At 43.2% G+C, this 25970-nt stretch overlaps 1 protein-coding gene across 3 annotated transcripts in view; it reads left to right on the top strand.

The window, feature by feature from the left end:
• The first annotated feature begins 14564 nt into the window (after positions 1–14564).
• The window catches only part of ST3GAL1 (ST3 beta-galactoside alpha-2,3-sialyltransferase 1), a 78445-nt gene continuing 67039 nt past the window's right edge, over positions 14565–25970 (top strand). Inside the window, exons 1-2 of one of the 3 annotated variants that reach the window (XM_069005520.1) lie at positions 14565–14700; positions 15799–15890. The gene's annotated coding sequence lies outside the window, so the exon portion shown is untranslated. Of the gene's footprint in view, positions 14701–15248; positions 15336–15798; positions 15891–25970 lie in introns of those variants that run through there. The other 2 variants (XM_069005519.1, XM_069005518.1) reach the window with 2 other exon arrangements.

The following is a 25970-nucleotide window of genomic DNA, read 5'->3' as shown; positions in this document are numbered from 1 at the left end:
TGGCTCCCAAATGCACCCAAGAGATCCTCATCGATTTCCACAAAGATGGAAAATTCAAAACAGGTGAACTAGATCATCCCCAAATCTCAAAATCAATGTTAAAATAGCATTCAATATTGTAATAAATTTTGGAAAGTTTTGGGTTGCATTCTGCTTTTGAACCTTCAGGGTACATTCAGCACATGTTCCTAGCAAAATTAGAAATAGTATCTATAAATTAAAATACAACTAATATAAATTTACATTATATTTAAGTAGTACTAGATAAACATTGTATTAATATAATTCATAAAAGCTAGAAATATTATTTAGAGATATTCTTTTTCTAAATCATTAGATATTCCCATGTATATTTTTTTCCTGTGATAGTGTTAATTTTCTTTATAGCAGCTCATATGGGGCTGCTGGGTTTTGGATTTGTGCTGAAAGCCAATGTTTTCATTACTGCTGAGCAGAGCTTAAACAGAGTTGAGGGCTTTTCTGCTCCTCACCCCACCCCACCTGTGAGGAGGCTGGGGAGGAACAAGGAGTTGGGAGGGGACACAGCTGGGACAGCTGACCCCAAGTGACCCAAGGGATATTCCAGACCATTTGGGGTCACACTCAGTGTATAAATCTGGGGGAGAAGATGGAATAAGGTACATTCAGAGTGTTGGTGTTTGTCTTCCCAGGTAGGAAGATGGATCCCTGCTTCCCTGGGGATGGCTGAACACCACCTGCCCATGGGAAGTGGGGAATGAATTCCTTTGCTTGGGCATACAGTTTTTGCTTTACCTGCTAAACTGTTTTTAACTCAACCCACGAATCTTCTCACTTTTACCCTTTCACTTCTCTCCCCTATCCCACACGAGGGGATGAGCTGACTTATCAGGGTTAAACCACAACACCCCCAAAAAAGCTATTTCCAGAAATGGGGGGTTTCAGTGCAACAGCAACACTTCTATGCACTGTTTGCTCAAATAGTGGCAGTGTTTTTTCTCCCCTTCAGATTTTGTTAGGGATGAAGCCTTAGCACAGATCAGTTCTAGAATTGCCACACAAATAATGCTTGTTACATCTGTAATTTGAATGCTGGGTATTCAGAAATGACAATTCAGCTGTCTAAAGCCAAGCACTAAAAAGTAAAAGCCATTTCCAAAAGTCCATTAATAACTTGCTTATGGAATGACATCCACAAATCCAGTGTCAGAGTTAAACTTTGAATTCCACACTTTAATTTGCAGAAACACACTCAGTCTCTGCATATGCTTCCTTGAGAGATGAAGATCCACCTGAAAAAGTCTATAAATTTGAAAAATAACTCTCATAAAAACTAATGTGATTTATGTAAGCACATTAACGGGGAAATACCCTGAACAGTTGGTTTAAGTTCTTAGACTTCTTTAACTTAATATTTCCATATGGTTACATTGTAATTTTAGATTTTTTTGTTGCTTCATACCCTTCTTTGTTAAATTTGAGAAACAAATCAAGGTATAGGCACAAAGAAATTAAGCAACAAAGATGCCGGCAATGAGTGCTTGATTGTTCCCTCATGAAGCAATGATTCTTACCACAAATTCCCCTTATCCTCAAGGAAACATTATTCCAGTTGTCACAGGGTTGTTTGTGTGATGTTGTGAACAGAGGATTATAAAAATTTTCTGATATAAATAGCAGAAAAATAAGTGAAGAAATGAGCAAACTACATTTTTTTTTTAAAGCAGGATTACATTAGCTAAGTAAAGATTAGTTTCAAAATGCCAGACATGGTTTGAATTCTTACTGAATTGTTTCATGTTTTTAACACTCTTATCCCACAAGATTTTCACTTTTGCCTAGACTTTACTACTCCTGCAATGATCCACCACTAAAAATACTCAATTTATCTGGAGCTCTCAAACTGGCTTATGTGCTGGTTTTTAACTACAGCTTCCAAGGATTTCGAAAATGATTATTTAAACCAGCACAACACATTGGGTGAACCTTCTCAAATCAATGCAAGCCCACATTATATTGATTTAACTGAAGTTGATTCTTACCAACTAAAACTAAATGGATACAAATCACTTTCAGAGCAATGTGGAGCTGCAGGGGAGTGGTGTGATCTCACCTGCATATGTCAGCTCAGTGACTGCAGTAGTGTACAGCAAAATTCAAACAGAAAACTCAAATTTTTGGAGGAATTTCTTCTCTGCTGCAATTCATCCTTCCTGTCCCAAAAGAACATGGTAAGAGCAAGTGAGAAGGCAAAGTAATAAATGCCATAATGAATTTGCTTTCATTATCTGCATTGGACCAGTTTATGGGTAAAGAGGAGGTTGATGTCAGATGAATCAGCAAGTGTAAGCTGAAACTTGGTTCTCTAGCATGGCCTGAACATCTGTGGGGGCACAGACAGAGCTAAGTAAAAATGGGAACACTTGTCCAAAAGTGCTGTTCATTTTCCTGAAAGTATCTACAATCAGAGCTAGTAAATGAGATGGTGGGAAGGAGACAGGAATGGAGAAAGAATGGGCAAAACAAAGGGGAGAGAGGGACAGATGGGGATAGGACTCCCCTGAGCTGCTCCTGCAGATTGTGGTAGAAGACCCCCACATGGAACAGCAGGATTCCCTTGGGAAAACTTCTTTCTCCCAGCCAGAAAGACTGGGTGTTCCTCCTCAGCCCTACCTGCTACTCTGCAAGTAGGTAATATATAAATATATCAATCATATTTATCACATGAGAACATTCCAACCAGCCATTCTTAACACAGGGATAAGATGCTGGGCAGGAGAAGGGATTTTCATTACACTTCTTTCCTTCAGACCTAATAAGCCACAATGGATTGATGGTCAACACCCCAACACTTAACACACTTTGTATGAATAAAGGGAACATACTGAGATACACAAATCTTTTGGCATTTTTTGCAGAGAGTATGCAATTCTTAGCATGTTTTCTTCAAGTGACAGAGAAAAAAAAAGCCATTGAAAATGGATTCATTTGTCTCTGCTTTATAACTTGACAGATGTAAGAATTTATTTAACAATAAAACACCTGGCAGCTGTCTGGCAGGGCTAGTGGCTGAGCCCGGTACGAGTAGATACAGCTGAATGGCTAATGTTGGAAACCAAGCTGGATGGAAGGAGCTGAAACTTGTGATGCAGAAAAATGGAAAAGAGTTATGGAACAAAAGTATTAAGATCAATAGTTACATAATCTGTTCTTTTTCCAGGAGACCATAGTTATTAAGGCATTTTCTCATCTGTGCCACATGCAACTTATTAAAAAGGTTCAATCAATAGCAAGCACAAACTGTGGACAGCATAAATACTGAAATCCAGCTCTATCTCCCTAACCAGATTTTCAGTGAACTGCCCCTGTGTGCACCCCCAGCACTTGAGAGTGAGTCTCATACATAGGCAATAACACCATGCATCTGCTGGAGATCTGAAAAGCCTCATCAGTGTGATGTGCAGAGGAGGAAGCCAAGGAAATGATTCAAAGCTGGGAAAATGCCTTAGTCCAAAAGTCAGATTCATCTTGCCTAAATGCAGAAGTCTATAATGCAGGCAGTGACATGAGAAGCAGCGAGAAGCAGCCAGCACAGAATTCCTTGATTGTTGCTAGAGAGAAATAGGAAAGCTGTGAGGGACATTTATCCAGTCTGGTTTAAAGATTCACTTTGGGATGAGATGAACTTCACCGTGAAAGAGCTCATTTGTCTGAGCTGACTCCAGAGGGATGGTGACTAGTGCTGTACAGCCATCTGTTGGGTAGAAGTGCACATCTGGCCAGATATATATCCATGTGAGAGAGTGAAAAAGTTCAATCTACTTAATTTGTCAGAAGCAGATCACAGTGCTAACATATCAAGGAGGACCTTCATGTGAAGACAGTTTTGTTTCCAATGGGCATTGTTAACAGCAGAGAGAAAAAAGAATCAACAGGTGTAGGCTGAAGCCAGATACATGCAAAGAAAACACAAAGTGAAGGGTTTTGTACAATGAATGAAAAAAGCCACTGCTCAACAGTAGAAGAGGTGGCTTCTTGATCTCTGGGAGCCTCCAATGTCTTTATAAAACATCAATGCTCCAGTTCCACTTAATGTGGATTAAACGAATAAACCTATTAACCTGAATAAAACTGTGCTGCTCCATAAATCAGACCAGATTACTTGTCTGGAACTTCTGGCTGGTCCCCGTCTTAAATTTGTTTTAAAACCTGCATATTTTCTATACCTAAAAGCCTCCTCCTCTGTTCTGCAGGGGAAATAAATAAATACATAGAAATACAATAGGTTCTTTTGTCTGTAAAAAAGAGATAATCCTTTTTTAAAATAACTGCATTCTGCACAGTCATGGCAGTGAGCACAGGGATTTCATCTGCACAGACAGGAACAATTTTGCAAGCCAAATAGAACAAGTCATCTGAGCTGCTGCCCCCAGATTCAAACGTTCCTCAGTCTTGTACTTCAAGTGACAAATGGGCGTTACAGGGGTTGAGTTTGTTCAGCCCCTCCCAGGTCGTACTGGTGTCCATAACCACCTAGTTTCTGAGATAACGAGAAATATTTGCCCTGATCTCTGCATTGCTGGCTCAGTTTAGATCTTAGAGGATTCAGTAGAACATGTTCTACAGTCTCACATGAACTGCTGCCCATTCCTCTGACTCCTTTGTGAAGCAGAATTAGAGCATCACAGGGGCAGCTGGGAGGTGATGCATGCACTGTGCTATGTCCTCGTGTCTTTACATGCACTGTTTCTTGCTTTTCACATTTTCCTTGATGTAAAACAAGAAATAGTTTTATGGAAACATGAAGCTACCTTTCTTTATATAAGGAAGTGTAAGTCAATGTATTGAGGCAGGTTATTTTCTCAAACAGGAAACCATATAATATATTTGTCAGAAATGCATCAAGCCCCGTATGTAAACTTCAGAGAATTTGTTCTTCCTGGAGGCTTTCTTGCATCTTTTTGAATTTTGATATGATGGTTACCAACATTATTATAATTTACAGCCTGAATACATTCACCTGCACATGATACTCACTTCTTCTTCATCTGCTGTACATGCCCCCTTCCCTGACATTTACTTTCCTATCAATTGACAGCAACAGAATCCCACCTCAGCTTTCATTTTACAAGACTCAGCAAATCTCATTTGTCCATTTCATGTCTTCATCCTGCCAGCAGCCTGAAGTCATCATGAACATCACAACCTTTCCCCTCATACACTGGAAGCAAGTAAAGAGCTCTTATCCCAAGGCAGATTGTTTTATAAATTTCTAAGGGTGAGGTTCACTTCAGTTACCATGCCCTAAAGGACATCTTGACAGCTCCTTCAAATGTGCTGACTGCTTTCCAGAAGTTAATCTCTCAGTCCAGGTAAGCCCTCCTACACGTGTCTGGAGATAGTTTCCAATCTTAATGATTCCATGATTCTGTGCTTTATTTGGATACCTTCTCTTCCTGAGTGGTGGGCTTACCTTTTATCTTGGGTGGCATCACACCCTGCCTCATGGAGGTGTGCTATGCAGCACTTTGAACTACACTGGACATGCCCCTTGCCCCAGGGCCTGTTTCTGCACCCTGGTTGCAGGCACAGCCTTCTTGGTCAGTTGGGCTGCTGCAGAGGTGAAGGTGAGCACCTCAACACCGGGAAAAACCAACCAGTACATCCAGTGAGATCATAGGAGATTGGGAAATGTTCCCATGAATTCTTAGGAAGCTATTTTGAATCCACTTTCACATAAAGCACCAGAGGCTCTGTCTGTGCCTTCCCTGAGCCATAGTTTGCTTTGGGCTGGTAGGGACCATAAACATCATCTAATTCCAGCCCACCTGCCATGAGCAGGGACACCTTTCACTAGATCATGTTGCTCAGATCCCCATCCAACCTGGGCTTGAACACTTCCAGGTGTATCCACAACTTCTCTGGACAACCTATTCCGGTGCCTCACCAACATCACAGGAAACAATTCTTTTATAAGACACAATCTAGATCTACTTTGTCTCATTTCAAAGCTGTTGCCCCTTGTCCTATCACTACATGCCTTTGGAAAATGTCCCTCTCCACCTATCTTGTAGCTCCTTTAGGTCCCCAAAGGTGCTATAAGTTCTTCTTGGTGACTTTTCTTATCCGGGCTGAACAACCCCAACTCTCTCAGCCTGTCTTCATAGGAGAGGTGCTCCAGTGCTCTGATCATCTTCAAGGCCTCATTTGGAATTCCAACACGTCCACATCCTTTTCATGCTGGGAACTACAAGGCTGCATGCAGCACTGCAGGTGGGATCTCACCAGAGCAGAGAAGAGGGGAAGAATCCCCTCCCTCACCTGCTGCCCACAGGGCTTTGGATGCAGCCCAGGACACATTCGGTTTCTGGGCTGCCAAAGCACATTGCTGGGTGATGTTCAGCTTCCCATCCATGGGCACTGCCAAGTCCTTCTCCTCAGGGCTGCTCTCGACCTGCTCATCCCCCAGTCTGTGTTTGTGTTTGGGATTGCCTCAACTCAGGTGCAGATTAGACCATGCTTAGCACACATGGACTCTGCAGTACCGGTCTGGTTCTACCCTTGGCACCCAAGACAACAGCTAATTCTACGAGTAGCTTTTATCTGCTTAACCAAAGTCCAGGTAAACACAATATTAATCTTCTCCTGAGAATAATTTCGTGTCTGAACAAACTGACAAGGTAAACACAATATATTATATTAGTCTTTTCCTGAGAATCATTTCTTGCCTCACTAAAATTACAAGGTAGTCTTGTTTATTGTCTCTCAGATAAGCACAGATTTGCATTTTATCCCACTTTGTATTTATTCCCAGATGTTAAATAGTTTTTTTCTTTCTAGATTTACTCTAAGAAATCACGCTATATTAAGCTTAGATTAATCGTTCTCTGATTTTCTAAATCACTTTTCTTTTTCCAATTTCTTAGATGTAGGTTATGCTTTGAATGCAGCACCTGTCTGGTTTACAGTAAGACCATTTTCAAGTCTTTGAAATCTTTTGTCCAAATCTCATTTCTAATCATTAAAGCAATTCTTTAGTTTACACAACTTTGCTCTTCTGCCATCAGGGAACTGTACTCCAAAGCAATCTTTGAGGACAAGATCTTCTCTAAATGCTGATTTGTTAATATCAGATCTAAAAGAGCATTTCAGCTGACTTAGTGCTGCTTTAGTGAAGAATTCTGCTAGCTTTTGCACACAGATGTGACATAAGTATTTTCTAGGCAACAATGGGGGAATTGATTTTAAACTTATTTAATTTTTTTCTTTAGCAGCTTCTCAACTGGTCTGTCCTGTACTGAAGCTCCAAGCTGTGGGTTAACAGAAGATCTTCAGAATTATCCCTGCACAGGCACTCACCATCCCTCCCTACAGGGATTCTGCTCATACCATTTATCCCTTCCCAGCCTATCCTTGTAGCTGGAAGGGACTGGAACATAATTTTAACCTATATATCTGGCAAGAAAGCAAAACCACTCAGACTTTTCTATCCTACCTGGGTTATTATATTGCTTTTCTACCATTCAAGATAAATGCCTGTCCATACTAAATTAAGCTGTGTGAGTAACATCTGCCAGGTGTGCTTCAGTGCTATATTAACAATTTTCTCAGGGGATGACTTCCACCTGCAATTACCATTTTGTGTTATTCTTGTACTTAAGTTAATACAGAATGTACAGCCCCTGGTATGTGTGTGATGTCCTTTGAGGAAAAGAATTTATCTTGAGAACTGCGTGGTGGCACAGCTCGCGTGCTTCTGTGACATTCAGGAGAGATGAAACTGTTAGCTGGTGCTGATCAGACAAGCACATAAGCCTGACTTTTAAAAAGGTTCTGCTGTGTTACTATATTTATTTTGTTGGAGCCACAGAAAAATGCATTCTTGTCAAAATGTGTTTTTAACAGGCTTTGCTTGCCATTCTTCTTGTGGGCTGGAAACTCAAATAGAAGCCTAATAGACACTTCAACCTAATCAACAACATTTATTTTCTAGGTCTAAGTCTAATTTCACCTTCTGGTTTATTCCTGACTGTCCTGGGGGACAAGTGAAATGAAATAAAATTACATGATGCTAATAACTTCACAGTCACTCTTAATGCACATATTTTCAAGTCTGTGCTTGGGAGTAGATGGTACTCAAGGCATTGTGAGGTCCAGATGGCAAAAGGTAAATCAGGTTAATTTTACTTTTGAGATGTTCTGTAGGTGATGTCTGAACTTCCAAGAAGGGTTATTTGTGTCGGAGAGATTGAACATGCTACACGTGTGAAACACACAGAAAGTACACATGGCTGTCTCTCTTTGCCATGTAGTTACTTGCCTTTATCCTCATTTTAGATGCTTATGCCATTTCTTTCTTCTGCAGTAAAATACTTAAGGCCAACTGTTTCTATATCATTTTAATCTTCCTGTATCCTGACAGAGGTAGAATCATAGAATCCTTAAGGTTGGAAAAGACCCCCAAGATCAAGTCCAACCTTTGACCCTGCCCACTAAGCCATATCACTAAGTGCTATGTTCACTTGTTTCTTGAACACTTTCAGAGATGGTGATTCCACCCCTACCTGTATTATGGGTTTTTTTTCTATTTTCATATCCCATCAGTGTTTTTTTTTTTTTTTTCATTAGTGTTTATTATTCCTCTCAGGCTTTATACTATCATTATAGAAAAACTTGCATTTATCTAAGAATACAAAAGTGAAGAAGTATTTCATAGCACAGAGGGATTTTTATGTGAGTTTGCAGGAGCTCCAGATTTGCTGAATATTTCTGCAAATCCGGCTTTTGGTGTTTACTGTGTGTTTTTATGTGTTGCAATACTGAAAGGTTTCTCTGACTTTCACAGACATTTATTGAGAGCAGATTGTACCATATCACAACCTTCACCCACAGCCAACACTCCCCTATACAGCACTTAAGAGTCCTAGCAGGTAAAAACATGTCTCTGTGTAATAGTTGGCCTCACAAGAAATCCTGCTCTGATGTCACAGCTGCGTCTGATGTGGTCCTGCAGCCAGATCCTGCAAAGCAGATGCTGAGAACACTGACTGTGTGTCAGTACCACTGAGCTCCTGAAAATCCTCACCATTTGAATTCCAAGAGCAAGCAGGGAAGGGTGTTGTTGCTTTTGTTGTTTCTCTTCTCTTAATGCACCTTGGTGCCAGAGCCTGGCTGTGTGAAGCGTGGAGGCTGAGGATGAGATCTAAAAGCCTGCTTTAAACCTGCACTCTTATCACTTGCTTTTAGAAGACTTTGGGTCAGGGAAGGCTATCACAGTCCTGTGACATCTGTCAGAAGTGTGAGTGTTGTTTGCAAAAAAAACAGCGAGAAGACCAAGCCATATATGATAAAACTGTGTGTCAATTCTGTCAAAGTCCACAGCCACCAAATGGCCTTATCAAGTTTATTAGCACTGTGTATAATGTGCTACCATTCCAAGTTACACAAAATAAGGGCAGCGGGCCTTACACATTTGAATACAGAACACAAGGTGAAGTGGAGGTAAGGTAGGTATACATATATCATCTGTCATATGTACGGATATACATGCACCATCTGTCTCTTCTGCCAGTCAGAATAAATCAATTGTGTAGAGTCCATCTTTGGTCAAACTTCTTAGCTTCATACCTATAAAGTTTGGAAATATTTAATCTCTTTCACATCTAGTCATACCGAATAATAGGTGTGTTCTGTATGGTATAAAATAAACATGAATTATTAGCTAATACTAATGTATAGATTACCAGTAAATCATTTTTAAATGGAACCACTTGTGTGGAGCTTGGTCCTGACCTGAGGACATAACCAGCAAGGTCAGTAATCACTCCAGCTCTGTTCACTGAGACAGGAAGTATCCAGTGGCATTTTGGCATGTTGAAAGAACACTCCCATTCAACAGAACAAGCTGGGGATGGAGCACTAGTTGGCCACACTCCTGGATCCTCTTCTCTTTCCTCCCACTGGGAGCACAGTGCAGTGGTAGCACTTAGCGCATATTTTAGAGCAAGCCAACCATTTTTGAACAACAATTTATTTACATAGGCGAGGAGAAATAGCTTCTTGGCAACTGCATACATGCCAAATGCTGATTTTCTATTTTAACTTCTAGACACAATGGCAATTGGCTTGTTTGAAAGATGATGGATTATGAACTGAAGGGAGAGCTAATGAGGGGGGAGCAAATACAAGCCCAAATCTGCACTTTCCCAGTGCACTGCTTCACTTTGCAGCTTGGTGAAACACTTGAAAATGGGTTTGGGTCCAAAGAGCTTTAGAAATAACCAAACCAATTTATTTTTAGCTGCAAATATGGAGTAACTTTAAAATAGAAATGAAAAGCTGGACAATCCAGGAAAAAAAGGAAGAGTGTGGGAACCAGTCAATAAGGTTGAAACCCAGGCTGCCTTTGAGCCTCTGCAGGGCTCCCTTTCTTGCAAGGAGTTGGGAAAGGACAAGAAATGAAATCCATAAAAGGTGAATCACTGTTATTCACCAGCAATTAGCTTTGCCTATTAAAACTGTCAAGAATTACTCAGATGGCGTTCCTAGCACCACATTATTTAGGGAGTTAACAGGAGGCTGGCAAAAGAATACTCCAGCCATCCTTAAAAAAATAACCAAAAGACAACGTTTCATGCCTCCTTCTCCAGCACCACCTGGGTCCATCTCTTTCGCAGCCTTAGAGTAAATAAATCACATCTCCTCTATCTCTGCCTTGGGATGAGGCTCCTTAAAAGGGGAGAGCCATAGTTCTGCCCACATCTGGTTAGACAGTGTATGTAAGAGGAAAAAGTGCTGCAATTGCTTCACTTCTTCTCTTTTCTGATCAGTGCTGGTGAAAATGGTTTCCTTGTTATGGCTTGTAGACTCCAGTATGCTGCTGTGTTGAAGCACAGGAGGGCTCAAATCTGACTCTTAAATAAAAAAGGTTTTGGTTCCAGCACAGCATGTTTGTAAAATATCTACTGACAAGTCAAAAACTGTTCCACATGGCCTGTAAAACATATGTTAAAAATTATGCATCATAGACCAGCTTTAAATTATTCATTTTTAATTCCTTCAGCCTTGAAGGGCCTTTAAACATTGACTACTGAGAAACAATCCTGCCACTGAGGGAACAGCTATAAAATAAAAATCTGGCTACTTAAAAATATAGAGAAAAATGCTTTACCTAGGCACAGTTTCTGAATTTTAAAACATTAATACAGGGCTGGATCCCCACTTGGTGAAAGCTGATACAGCTCCTTTGAAGTCTGCATAACTATCCCCCATCAGCAGCTGAAAGCCTTGGCCCAGAGTTTAGAATAGATATAGTTTCTCTACATAAGACGACAAGCAAGATTTGCATGGTTAGTTCAAACTATTCCATATTCACTGAGCTGTTGAGGAAATACTGTCTGTGAAACAAATCCTGGATTCTTTCCCAAAACCGTCTAAATGACACTTGTTAGTGAAATGCTCTAGCATAAGGGGGATCGGCTCCAGCACACTGGGTCGGACCCTGCTGTAATTCCGATGGCATTATCAGAGAGCACTTGTTACCTCCACACTCACTGGGGTGCATCAGGGAAGCTGAGAGCATCTGAAGGAATTAAATGAATGTAACACTGATATAACAAGGAGAAATAGGCTCCATGCTTGCTGCTTCGGGAGGATTTGGTCTAGTTCTCTGCTCTTGGCTCAGCCAGGTGCTGGCAGAGACCTGCAGATCTTCTCCATGCTCTGCACTTCTCCATGCTACACCCATATCACTGCGTCACGCCTCCCTGAGGCATCTCTGAGGCAAACACATTCCTCTTCTGCCTTGCTTTACAGAAAGAAGCCTTTCTGGGCAAACCCAGCCACTGCAGATCTCGTCTCCATACCTCATCCTTGCAACTTGTGAGCAAGGTTGGTGTGGCTGGAGGGATGCACCATATCTTACCTCTTGTGTGCTCCAGAGAAATGGTGCAGAGACAGGACTATAAGCACAGGAAAAAAAAAAAAAAAAAAAAAAAAAAAAAAAAAAAAAATTATCTCTCACTCCCTTTCTTCAGTCATAGAATCACAGAATATTTTGGGTTGAAAGGGATTGTGAAGATCATCTCATCTCAACCCTCTGCCATGGGCAGGGACACCTTCCACTAGACCTGGTTGCTCAAAGCCCCATCCAGCCTGGCCTTGACCACTTCCAGGGGTGGGGCATCCACAGCTTCTCTGGGCAACCTGTTCCACTGTCAACTTGATTAAGTATCATTAATTAGGACATTCTTGACTGCTGCGTTGAGCTTTCCTTGATACAACCTGGACAAACTTTATGTGTTGTATGATGATAAACCAGCTGTTTTACTGGACACATTCTTTTTCTCTGTTGAACTCATGGACAGACCAGGTGTGGAACAACAGGTGGTGAAATGCAGAGCGCTCAGACTCTTCTTTCTCATCACTCTCCCACTCCCTCCCTCACCCCAGAAATGCCTGGGAGAAATCTCCAAACCTGATGCACAGCCCTATTACTGGTGAGCTGTTCTCCAGAGATTGTTTTTTGTAAACAGACCCACTTCACTATTACTGTGAAGCAAATGAAGCACCAAATTCAACCAATTTGCCTTAAAGTATGAGAGCATCAAGGCAAAAGGGTAACAGAGACACTAACAGATATCAAATTGGAGCTTTCCATCCCACCTCCAGCAAGTGTCAAGCAGCTCCTGGGAAAAAGCAGTGAATAGCTATTTAACAGACTGTTTCCACCACACAGTAATTCCTTGTATTGATACATTCCTTGTAAAAGAAGACTAATGCGCTTTTTCTTTTTTTTTTTTTTTTATGCTCATTACTGTAGATTAAATCCCTTCCGAACCTTGTTTATGAAGGATATAACACTATGCTGCTCTTCAGTATCCAGAGGGAGGATTTAGTGATGGGGTGAGTCCCTTGAAGGGCTTGTATGGGCTTGTGCTCCCCAAGCAGAAAGCTCAGGCTGTCCCAGGTGCTCTCAGCGCATGCAAATGTCTGCACAGTGTGGTACACGATGTGACACACTGGTCCAAATTCACACTCAAGCTTTTACTAATAGAACTCTATGGAAACAAGCTCAGTGGTGATTGATGAATTACAGCTCCTACATAGCACAGTACAGTCTCCAGTGGAAGTACCTCGTGCTGGATTTAATAAACCAACAACGTGGGCAGTTTTGGTAACTAGATTAATCACCTGTAAACTTATCTGCCTCACGAAGGGAGTTATGCACCGGCTGTCCAGTGTTAAGGAACATGTTTTTCAGCCCTCAGGAATGCATTCTCCCCTCTGACATGTGCTGTGCATGTTCACTGTACATGTTTGCCTGCCTACGGAAGGGTGGAGGAGAGAAGATCAGAGATCATTTGCTTCTTTGGAGGTGCTGTAGCCCCCCCACTTCCAGTCATGGCCCCAGTCTTTACACATCTCATGGCTCCAGTCTTTACACACTGACACTAAAAAAAACAGCATTATGTTGTCAAATAGTTTTAGCAGACGCTTTATCACTTGAATGTATCTGTCTGGGGGATTCTTTAATGATGCTGCATTCTTTTTAATTCTACAGCTTTTTATAGTCACTTTAAAAATGTCTGATGCTGGACAGAAAGAAGAGGGCTGAAGTATCTCTCCTGTAAAAACAGGCTGATCGGGGATTGCTCAGCCCAGAGAAGTCACTGGGGGGACCTTATAGCACCTTTCAGTACCTACAGGGGCTGCAAGAAAGCTGGAAAGGTTTTTGTTTTTTTTTTTTTTTCTAAGGGGATGTCGTGATAGAACAAGGGGGAATGGCTTTAAAACAAAAAAGGGTAGGTTAAATTAGGTATTTGGAAGACATCCTTTCCTGGGAGGGTGGTGAGACACTGGAACAAGCTGCTCAGAGAAGTTGTGGATACACCATTCCTGGAAGTGTTCAAGCCCAGGTTGGACGGGACTCTGAGCAACCTGGTCTAGAGGAAAGTGTCCCTGTCCATGGCAGGGGAGTTGGAATTACGTGATATTTAAGGTCCCTTCCAACCTAAACAGATCTGACTCTGTGAATATCGACTGTGCGCTATTTTTATTAGCGATGCCACTTTCACTTTCTGCCCTGAGAAGCGCAGAATTTCTTTCCACTTTCCCTGCTGCGACCACCTTTGGGATCCACGCAGCCCAATTTCAGACACGGCAGCTTGGGGCTTGTGGGGAACACAGACATTCCTGGGAGGTGACTCTCTAGGGAGGACCCGACGAGAGCTGGATTTCACCCCGGCGGCGCTCAGCGGTGAGTCCGGGTTCGCATCGCACCTCTCCGCTGCGCAGCCCCGCTCGGTGGCCTGGGGAGGCTGATGGGAGGGGAATGGGGGGTGAGATGGGGGATGAGATGGGGAGTGAGATGGGGGGAGTGATGGGGGGATGAGATGCGAATGATGGGGGGGTGATGGAGGGGGCTGATGGGGGGTGATAGAAGGAGGGGATGGAGAGGTTGGCGGGGGTCCGCCCCTCCCGGCCCGGCCCCCAGGAGGAGCCGGCGGGGCCCCGCGCCGTCCACGTGGCCGAGGGCGCGCTATATGAGCGGGCAGGAAGCGCCGGGGAGGGAGTGAGGGGAGGGACGGGGCGCCCGGAGCGGCTCGGTGGGCAGCGCCGGCAGACAGACGGACACACAGACAGCGCGGCGGCAGCCACAGCAGCGACCATCCGTCCGTCCGTCCGTCGCCCCGGCCATGGGGCTGGGCCGCCCCCGGTGCCGTGAGTACCACGGGACCCCCATCGCTCTCTCCCTGCCGCCCTCCTTCCTCCCCGCTTACCTGCGAATCCTCCGCTCCCCGCCGCCGCAGAAGGCGCGGTGGGAGCCTCCCAGCCTCCTGACTCCTCGTTCGGCTGTTGAGTTGTTGGGGTTTTTAAAAAATTATTTCTGTTATTTGGAAGCAGGGGTGGCCCCGGCGCTGGCGGAGCTCGCAGCATCCTCCGGTTCGGTGCCCCGGCACTCCGGAGCGAGGAGGCTGCGCCCTATCCAGCCGGGATTTCCCCGCTGGAGGGAGGCAGAGGGGAGACGGCGGGTGCCGGGGTGGGCTCCGGAGCAAGGGGTACCTTCGGGCGATGCTCGGGGGGCGACAGCGCCGGGAACCCCCCTCTGGCTGCCCCACGGAGGACCGGTCCTGCCCAGAGCCGCCGCCGGGTGGGAGCAGCGGGAGGGACCAGCCCGGCGGAGACCCGCCGATTGTTTTATTTTATTTCTTTCTCCCTGGGTAGGCTATGTGGCGAAAGAGTAAAGCCAGTGTTACTCCGTTAGAGGGCAAAAAGCAGACTAGCTATCCTCGGTGTCCGCTCGCACATTCCTCCTTGCAGAATTAATTTCAAATGAATCATAACTAACCTTCGAGGTCAGCAGTTTGTTTTATTGTACTTGGTATATTTATGTCAGTAGCAAACGTACATCCCAGGTCCTTCGTGTGATTGTGTGGAGTCCTGGCACAAACGAAAACAAGACAGCAAAAAAAATGCCTTGATGTATATATTTACTTATTTGAGGCACATAAGATTTTTCAGCTCTTTACAACGGTTGGGCTTGTATGCATCCAGTACATTGAAATAACTCATTCACGTAATTGTAAGTCTGAATTATATATTTGTCTGCTGGGCACATATGTTGAAGGAAAAACCTCCCTAATTATGGATCTTTCAGAGAGATTGGAAGGGTGACAAAGCCCTTGTAATCTTTTGGGTCAATTTTCATAAGCTCCAAAGGCTCCCTTTGAAAAGGAAATTAAATTTCAGTGTACAAAAGGGACAGGAGATTCAAGGATATAAAAAAAGTCTCTTATTCTACTTTGATCTTGTCCTCAGGAGTTCATTTACTTTGGTTCTCTTCAGTGACACAAGTTGAAATGAAGAGTTGCCTTTAACTGGAGTCTTCCTGCCTCTTGGCATTTTGGAAGGTACTCAATTAGCAGCACAACTCTCCTGTATATTATTTACACAGCTTCAGCGGGAGGGGTGTCTCTGTGTGAAGCCTCTGCCTGGAAATACTTGGCTTGTTATAAGCACAGCATCCTGCACCGGCCAGCACCTTCCACAAGCCAGTGTGTTCACCCCTCCCCAATTCTTCCATCCCTATCCAGAGCTGGTGGTGCTCTGCCCACTGTTCACAATGCCTCCACAGAGCTGCTCTCGTGTTAGAAGAAGTTGTGGCTGGCCCTGGGCTCCCTTTCCTGCTTTCAGCAGAGGCGGGATGGTTATCTGCAGGGCATGGCTGTGCTTAAGGTCCTTTCTGGGCTTAGCTGGGAACCTGATGGTTTTTAATCTGCTTGAACACATGTGCAGACAGTGGCTGGGGGTAAAGGAGGGAATGATTGTGTGTGGCTAAAAGGAGTGGATGTGTTTATTAGTTAATTGTATGTGTTTTCTTGATTATCCTCAAAACAACAAACCTCCAGTATAGGTCTGTGGTGTACTTGGTGTTCTGTTCCTCTGCCAGTTTCTCACTTAATTTACTCTGTTTTGGTGCTGCTGTAGGGTAACGTTTCAGTGTCAGGAGGTTTAAATCCTGTACCACAACAAAGTCCCAGTCTATGGTTTTGCCAAACCAGCTTTAAAGTTACCACTAAGTTTTTAAAGTACAGTTCTGCTAATACACATTTATTTTACCTTTCTGCTTAGTAGGGTGTAAAATCATTGTCTCTGAAAGTGTGAAAGAAGAACGATATTGCATGACTTATTCTTTTGGCACACTCACTTGGTGCACAATCTGATTCTGCAGGCAAGACATCGAGTTGCCCTGTTTGTATGAATTTGTCACTCATCCCAACCAGAAATTAACTTGAAACCTTTGTAATTTTTCTTCCAAACTTGATTATAATGGTGATGCCCTCTCAAATGAAGGAGGTCACTTTTCAAATTAAACATAATTTTATATAATACTTGGTATGTACTTATCAATTTTCTTTTTTTGTTTGTGTAGAACTGGGAGCAACTTGAGAGGAAGTTAAGGTCATGCAGATGGCAGTTCCATCTTCTAGGTTATAAAAACATCTTTTATGTCAAGTGCATTGCAAATGCTGCCATTAAATGATAGTAGAAATAAATTTTTATTTGGAACATCTTTTACACCTATTTTCAAAAGTGTAGTGAAGCAGAAACATGCTTTTAAAAAACAAAGGAGAAAGAGCAAACTCAGCTCCACAGCATATTTCAAGTGCTGTTAATCCCACCACCTGGTGGAGCTTTTCATGGCTCTAGCTGAGGGAACTCCGAAAAGGATGCATTTTTTGTCTTGTTTCAACACAGTCACATGCCACATGTGGAGTTTCTTTAACTTTTTTTCTTTTTCATACCAGAATTAATTAATTTTCTATATCTTCTGTATCCTCTGTACTTTGCAGAAGGCAGCATAGGACTATTGGTGTCTCATCTGAAGCAGCAGATAGATGAACTGATGAAGTGGGGGATAAAGTTTTTGCCTACAAGTACTTCTTAAGTGGAAGAATTAATTTTAATAACCAGCCCCTCTTCCAAGATACTCTGGTGGAACCTTTCAGTGCAAGCCCAGTTAGCTTTGCACTAATAATTTTTATATTTTTATATAAATATTACCATAAAATATTTTTATTTACTATAAAATATTTGCTAAACAGCCTGTGTTCAATCAAGCTTGCAAGGAGAAGAGAGGCAGATGCATTTTGAACTGATCTGAGATTACTGATGTAGGCCATTAAAGCATGGGAGTGAATTCCAGGATTTAAAGTGAAGTATGACAGACATACTTTTCCCCTCTCTGCCACAGTCTTGCCTGACTGCATCAAAGCCTATCTGTTATGTTCATGGTGTGCTGCCTAAACTGATAAACCCAAAATCCAACTCAGAGGTATGTAATCTGAAAGTAAACTCTGGACTTACCTGTCAACTCACAATTCAGAGGAATTGGTTACAACCGAGAAAGCTCCTTGACCCATATAGACATTTCCTGTGCAAGAGGTGGAGCCTTGCAGGCAGCATGCTGTTGTAAATGTTTGTATTGCTCTTTTTGCCATAGTGCCTGTGGCAGCAGCCAACAGACCAGTGGAGGCCATGGCTGGCCTAGGAATGTGACAGCTCCTATCTGCTATCCAGTCCTGGCAGGAATGGTGTGCCTGGTGCCACGGGTGGGATGGACAATTGCCTTTGCAGCCCATCCAGAGCATGTCTGCAACCCTCTCTGGGTTAGCTTGGTGTTGGAGGACTGATTCATCACCTAACAAGTATCTGCTCCAGGAGCTGGGAATCTCCTACCAGGCTTCAGGGAACTTGGCTTCTCAACCACAGTCTTTTAGTGCTGTTTGAACTGCCCTGGACGATCTGTCTTTGCCTTCTGGAGCCAGTACAGAAAGATGTGACTGTCTGACACCTGGTGTTGTATTTGAGACTTCAGGAGGGTGGGTTTGATATCCAGGGTATCTTCAGTGGCACCTAAAATGTGTTTGGCAACTGAATGGACCCTATGTGAGCTATGTGTGTTGTCTGGGTACAAACATCTATCTTATGAAATAGATAACCTTATCAACATAAGTGGTCTCTATTTAGGGTGTATGTCTGTTAGTTGTTCACAGTTGTCACTTCTTGTGACCTCTCTTGCCCTGATAAGGGCTCTGGGCTGACCTGGCACTAATTAACAACAGCCACACAGGAACTGCTGTCACCCTTTTGGTCACCTTTCCCACTCTTACCCCAGCTTCCTCTTCCCACTGGTGCCAAGTGTCCCATGCTCTGGTCTGCAAGTAGCAAGCTCAAGTCACTTTGTGTAAAATGTCCTATAAGACTTTCAAAAGCTCTTTTAAGCTAAGGCTGCACAACCCCCTCAAGTTGTGAAATAGCTGTGGAATGTGGAAAATGGGGGTCTTGACAGACAGGAAGCTCTTTTTGTAGGAGAAACTCCCCACAGTATTGGTGGAAGCTTGCTCTGAAGCATGAGTTAAGATTAGGAATGTCATCAACTGTAAAGACTAGTAATTGTTAAAATGCAATTCTGGGGGAGAGGAGGGTGGAAGGCAATTCTTTCCTGGCTTTGCTGCACTTGGAACTGCCTGTGATTAAGTTGCTTCATCTGGACCGATGTGCACATCCTTCCTTGGGGGGAGGAAGTTTTGTGCCCTCTGTACAACATGACAAAACCTTTGAGCAGAGAGGAGTTGTACTATTTCAGGAAACCTGTTAACGTCATCAAGCCACATCTGTTTTTCTGGGCCAATCCCACAGCTATTTCTGCCAGGCAATTGCAAGGTATCCTGGAGTGCAAAAGAGACACAACTTAAGTGGTTGAAACCTGCACCTGGTGACTAATGTTTGAAGTGTAGCTTTCTTGCTCTGAAGACATCATCTCAACAGAGATTTTTTTTGTTTGTTTTTGTAGTGACTTTTCCATCTCTTTGGAAGTCTTTTGTCCCAGTACATTTTCAGTGCAGGCTGAAGCACCCTGTAGTGCAGGTTACAGAACTCTGTAGCTTTCAATCCCAAAGGATTTGAGTGGAGGACAAGGAGGAATGGGTGACTGGTTAGAGCCCACAGGGTCCAAGCACAACATTTCCCACCTTGCTGGTGCCTGACACAGGGCTGCTGCTAGCATGGAGGTGACCACACATACTCTTGGTGTCCCCAAAACTCCTGCAGGGGATCACTCCTTCTCCACCCCTTTGGAGGACTGTTCTGCAGAGTAAGAACTGGCACAGTAACACTGAGGTATTAAGTCTGATGCAATTTTAAAATGTCTCTGGACTAAATAATTGCTACTGACATTTTCCCAGGATCAGTGGAGTTTTAGATTTTTTTTTTATTTTTAGAGCTTTGGTAAACCAGTGCAAAACAAAGGTTGTTCCTTTTAAAGGACACTATATTATTTCTAGAGGCTGGATCTTCCATCAATGACTTAATCTCACTTATCTAAAATACTTTGTGTGCTGACACATCACAGTGCTGTACCAGCTTGAAAAAGAAATCTAATTCTATCAAATCTGCCAGCTCAGTTAATATGACCCTGCCAGGGAAGCATAAGGCATCACCTCTAGTTTTTTTTAGGGAGGAATCAGATTCCCACTCCCAGCTCAAATTCAAAGTACAGTACATGTGACCAGATTTGGATTCTTTTTAAAAAAAATTTAAGATATCTTCTTGCATCCTAGCATGCAAAACCACAGATCAGATTGGAAGATGTCACCTGAATATTTGGGTTGAAACATAGTAGTTTGAGTCCTACAGACAGTGTTTTGGGATTAGTCTTGAAGCAGAGACCTGTGTTACTTCACCCTGAGACTTCTACAAACTCATGTGCAAAGAACATTGTGTAGGGCTACCTGCAACTTGATTCAGAGCTGACCTGACAGTTTTTGTCTCTTTTCTGATGCTCTAGAGTGCATTCAAAGCTGCCAGGGTGTGATAAGGACACCCATGACTGTACCTTAAATTCTTTTAGCCTGATGGGATATGGTGATGCCTTTTACAGAGCTTGCAGCCTGCATTAGTGCAAGACTTCAGCTATAAATGCTATTGCTTTTTGCATCTAATGCTTTCTCTTACTAGAACTTGACTTAAATCAGTTTGTGCAGATGATCTGACTTTGATTTTTTTTTTTTTTGTGACAATACTGAGAAAAATACACATTTACATTGAATCAAAGCAATCTTTAGTTGAGCAAAGGCAGGTCAAAATAATTACGGCTTTGATAAAGTGATGCATTGTTGCTTTTAGATTTACTTTATTCTATGTTCATTTCAAACTCTCAGGTAGTCAAAATTACTCATTTTGAAAGAATCAAGTTTGCCTTCAGAGATGTCAGAATGATTCCTCTGAATTTGATGTGACCTGCATTGTTGCAGTTTGTCAGCCAACGGCAATCCTGATATTATACCTGAATTTGGGGTTTTGTTTCTTTTCTCTTTGAAACTGTTTTTGTAGTAAAGTTATTATTCTTTGGAAGATTTACCCTGTTTTTCTCTTCAAGTAAAAAAAGGGATCTCTCCTGCTTCTCAGTCTAGTGCTTATTAGAAGAATTAGAACTCTTCCTTCTTGATCTCTTCTCTTTTCAGCTCCCATATCCTCTGCTTTTCCCCTTCAGTTAAAATCTGCCTTTGAGAAGCAATGACTTTATGATCAGATCTCCTGTGGCTTCACTCTGACTGTTACAAACAGACCTGCTGCTCTTCTCAAGCAGCTGGCTTAATTGTAGCCTAAAAATTCAACCTTATGAAGTGAAAATGAACTACTGCTTGCCCTCTATCCTGTTAACAAATGTTCAGCTTCAAACTTCACACTCTAATACTGAGGTCTACCTAATATCTCCAGGGACCAAGCAGTGGCACTGGTGGGATCACAAGCAGGTAGATACTAAATTTGCAGGCGGGACATAGAGGCATGTACAGCTGCTGAGAATGCCACAGCCATTGGAACTGTGCAAGTTATCATGGAATGATAGAATATCCTTTGTTGGAAGGGATGCACAAGGATCATTGGACTGACCCTGTGCAGGACATCCCAAGGATCCCACCCTGTGCCTGCGAGCATTGTCCCAGTGCTTCTTGAACTCTGTCATGCTGTGACCATTTCCCTGAGGAGCCTGTTCAGTGCCCAACCACCCCCTGGCTGAAGAACCTTTTCCTGATATCCAACCTAAACCTCCTCTGCCTCAGCTTCAGGCCATTCCCTCAGATCCTGTCATGGTCACCAGAGAGAAGAGGTCAGTGCCTGCCCCTCCTCTTCTCCTCATGAGGAAGCTGTAACTGCAGTGAGGTCTCCCCTCAGTCTCCTCCAGGCTGAACAGAGCAAGTGACCTCAGCTGCTCCTCATACACCTTCCCCTCAAGGCCCTTCACTGTCTTCATAGCTCTCCTTTGGACACTTTGTTATATTTCTCTTTCTTGTATTGTGTTGCTGTTGTGATGTTATGGTGAGGTTATCTCTCGTGCTCTGGAGGTTGTGCTGTGATGGCAACACAGAAATGAAAGGGAAAACTGCATTCTCTTCGTAAAACATTAGGTGTTAAAAAGACCCTTGCAAACACATCTCTTGCTTAGGAAGGCAATATTGAAATGTAAACTGGCTCTTACAAAATACAGAAACCAAAGTTGTCTTTTCTGGTGCTAAGAGGAGGAAAACAATTTGGGAGGTTAGTGTGGGGATGCTTTATAAATTTGGTAAAGGGCAGCTCCTTTCCCTTGGGCTGCCAAAAATGCCTATGGTGTGGCTTACTGATGTAAGTGGAGACTCTGCAGTGGATTCATGGAGAAAATCTGGGCAGGGGACACAGCTGTGGGGTCAGAGGATATGGCTTTGCTTCAAGATCTCTTCTACAGGCAAAAGACGTCATCTCCACCAAGGTTATTTTGATGTCTGCAGTGTGGTGATGTGAGGTGCCCATGGAAATACAAAGTGCGTGTGAGATACTGAGAACATCTTCAGAGCTTCAGGAGAGTTTTTTCTAGTTTCATCTCCATTTCTCTCCTTCCTGAGTAGACACTGAAATGTCCTTCAGTCCTGCTCTCAGGTTTTTTCCCTGTTGTGGTTTAAGCTCCCCCGACAGCAGCTAAGCCCCACATAGCCACTCTCTCACATTCCCTACAGTGGGAGAGACCTGGAAGTGTAATAGTAAAAAAACCTCATGGGTTGAGACAATTAATATGTAAAGCACAAGCTGCACATGCCAGCAAAGCAAACTAAGGAATTTATTCCACACTTCCCATGGGCAGACAGGTGTTCAGCCATCCCCAGGAAAGCAGGGCTCCATCCCACATGATGGTAACTTGGGAAGATAAATTCCATCACTCTGAACGTGCTTCCCTTTCTTCTTCTGCTCCCACCATTGTATGCTGATCACGATGCTGTGTGATATGACCTTGGGTCAGTTGGGGGTCAGCTGTCCTGGCTGTGTCCTCTTTCAGTTCCTTGTGTACCCCCAGCCTCCTTGCTGGTAGGGTAGGGTGAGGAGCAGAAAAGGCCTTGGCTCTGTGTAAGCTCTGCTCAGCAATAATGAAAACATCCCTATGTTATCAACACTTCCCAGCACAAATCTATGCCTCATACCAGCTACTGTGAAGAAAATAAACTATCCCAGCCAAAACCAGCACAGTCCCTCTTTTGCATGTTCTTCTTCTCATCAGTCCTTTTTCCTCAAATTCTCCTTGCTTGAAGAGAACGGCCTCTTCCTGCAGCTCCCACCAACCCCCTTCCTTTCCCATTCTTTGTTCTCTGTGTGCCAGGATCAGAGTGAACCAAGACAGCAGGAGAGCTGGGGACACTTTGCATCTGAGGACAGGCGTGTGGTGTTGGGAGGACACACTTGTGGCTGAGAACTTGGAGTGAGCTTGGAGAGACAAGGCCTGCCCCTTCTGATCTCTCTGCTCCAGACTTTCCAGCTGCGAAGAACGGTATTTCAGTTTTCTGGAGGTTTAGTTCAGCCTATAAAGGGGTTGGAGACTCCAGTAAAGATGTAAATGTTGCCCTTCTGACCAACAGTTTGATTTTTGAACTACGAAAGTAAAAGGAAATCTACCATGTGGAGAAAAGAGCTTTAGAGAAGGGATTCACTCTCTGCCACTCCATTGAGTGGTGCAGTCATCAGAGATGTGTAAAAACACAGCTGATGCAATATAAATCATCTATACTTGTTTTGTTTACTACAATGAGGTCATCACCGTAGTGCTACAAGGATTGTGCAATTTGGTGCTTTATCCATGTGGCTGTTCATGCACTGCTTTTGCTTGCCTGGATCCTAAGACCTTACAGAGGAAAATAAAGTGTCATTGACTCACTGTGGCTGTCACAGCAGATTTTCTGTTAAAAAGTATGCAAAAATAGATATGCAAAAGTAAAAACTGGTTCAGACCTGGAGCTGTAGAGAAAAAGCCTGTGTTGTGGTGTCAGGATGTGTGAAATAGCAGCAGCTTCACAACTTTGTGATAGAACTATGGGGATGCTGGAGCACAGCTGTCCTTCATCCCGCTGTAAAATCCATGTCTCTCCGGTTCAAAGACAAGGATGTTGTGTGGGACAGTGTGTCAGATGCTGTGAGCAAGTTCAGGTAGGTGATGCCAAGGGCTCTTCCCTCATCCAGTAGTGTTGTAAGACCCTTGTATAAGCCCATTTTAGAAGGCCACCAGATTTGTCAGGAACAATTTGATGTAGTGCTCACAATTCAGACAGTTAATTACACTGACAAAAGTTGGGTGTTAATGCCCAGGTAAGACCCTGATTTGTGTTTCTTGAAAAGCTCTGTAACTCAGCTGTGTAAAACACCCAATTCTTTAAGCAGAAATTACCTCAAGCAACTGGTTGTGAGGCCAAAGAGCAAAGGAGCAGGAGATGGATGCTGGCTGTTGAAAAATACAAGGTTACTGAAAAATAAAAGGTGATACAGTAATTGCAGAAGTGGCTAAAACATTTTGCTAGCAGCAATGAAACAAAGGAGTTTAGGATAAGCTGCTTCTCCACAAGGCAAAAGTCTCCTGTTGATACTGAGTTAAGTATTGGCAGAGGATGTTGCTATGTAATTGAAATTCATTTTGGAATGTTTTTAATAGAGGAAAAAGATGGAGGTCTGTATGGTAAAAAATCAATATGTTAGAATTACTAATCCAGCTCCTTTGGAGGGGGATGTCTGTTTCACAGAGCACCAGAAGAGGCTGCTTGTTTCTTCCTCTGTTGCCACCTGACCTTCAGCTGCTTTAGGAGAGGGGCTCATTTGCTGAGCTTTGCTTCTGCTGTCTTAGAAGGAGGACACACACTCTTCCTTTGCCTGTAAAAGGCCTGGATGAAGATTCTATCATAGAATCATCAAAGTTGGAAAAGATCTCTATGATCATCACGTCCAACCATCAACCTACCACCACGTTTACCATTAAACCATGTCCTCAAATGCCACATCCACGCATTTTTAACAATTGCAGGGATGGTGACTCCACTGCTCCCCTGTGCAGCCAGTTCCAATGCTTTACAACCCATTTAATGAAAAATAAGTCCTAATATTCAATCTAAACTTCCCCTGATGCAACCTGAGGCCATTTCCTCTCATCCTGTCACTTGTTACTTGAGAGAAGAGACCAACTTCCACCTAGCTACAACTTCCTTTCAGGTAGTTGCAGAGAGAGAAGGTCTCCCCTTAGCCTCCTTTTCTCCAGGTTAAATGCCCCCATCTCCCTCAGCTGCTCCTCACAAGACTTGTATTCCAGCCCCTTCACCAGCTATATAAAGCTAAAAATTCTACCAGATTAAGGCAGAAGTGCTCAGTGTAGCCACTGTCTCTGCTGTTCCTTGGAGAAAAGCTTCCCACACTCCAGAGATAGTAGCCATTTGTCCCTTTGGCTTAAAATACCCAAGTCATGTCTGTGGTGACTGTTGTCACACTAACTGAGAAACAATCCTAACAAATTTGCCCCATTTTCAAGTTATTACTTTGGAAAGAGGACAGTTGTCTTGTGGGGACAAGACAGACCAGGAGTTATATCTTAGTGCAGCAGGAAGCAGTTCTTTGATCCTCCTCAGGCAAGATGTCAGACACTCACACACCCAACTTTTCTTCTTTTGTGTGTGTGAATTTTTAAGGAAGTGTTGCTCAAAATGTCTTTTCCCTGATTTATCTTACCCCATGCAAACTTAGAGGTTCTCTGTAATTTATGAAATGAATCCACCAGGCACAGCTCCATTTTGGAAAATGGCTCTTCATCAACGTGTAACTCTCCCCTGAGGCTGTTCTTAGAGCCACTAGCCACACTTTTGACACGTCTCTGAATTTATAAAATAATATTATAAGTCTGGCTGTTTTCTGCCAGTACAATTTTTACACCTTTACTGCCTTGCTTGGGAATTTAGTGGCTCTGATATGCAGAAGATATCAGGGTGTATCTTCAGTGAGGACCTTCTCGTGGAACAAATGAGCTGGAACAAGACCCCAAGACAATTTGATGCACTTCCTCTAGGAGTTCCAGGCTTGCTTGGCTGAGGGGCACACCCTGAGGGGTGGAATTAGCAGGGTGGCATGTAACCCTTCCCACTCTGGGAAGA

The sequence above is a fragment of the Aphelocoma coerulescens genome, chromosome 2 (assembly GCF_041296385.1).
Source record: "Aphelocoma coerulescens isolate FSJ_1873_10779 chromosome 2, UR_Acoe_1.0, whole genome shotgun sequence".
Classification (NCBI taxonomy): Eukaryota; Metazoa; Chordata; class Aves; order Passeriformes; family Corvidae; genus Aphelocoma; species Aphelocoma coerulescens.
Note: the sequence above shows the minus strand (reverse complement) of the source record. Positions and strands in the feature narration are given on the sequence as shown.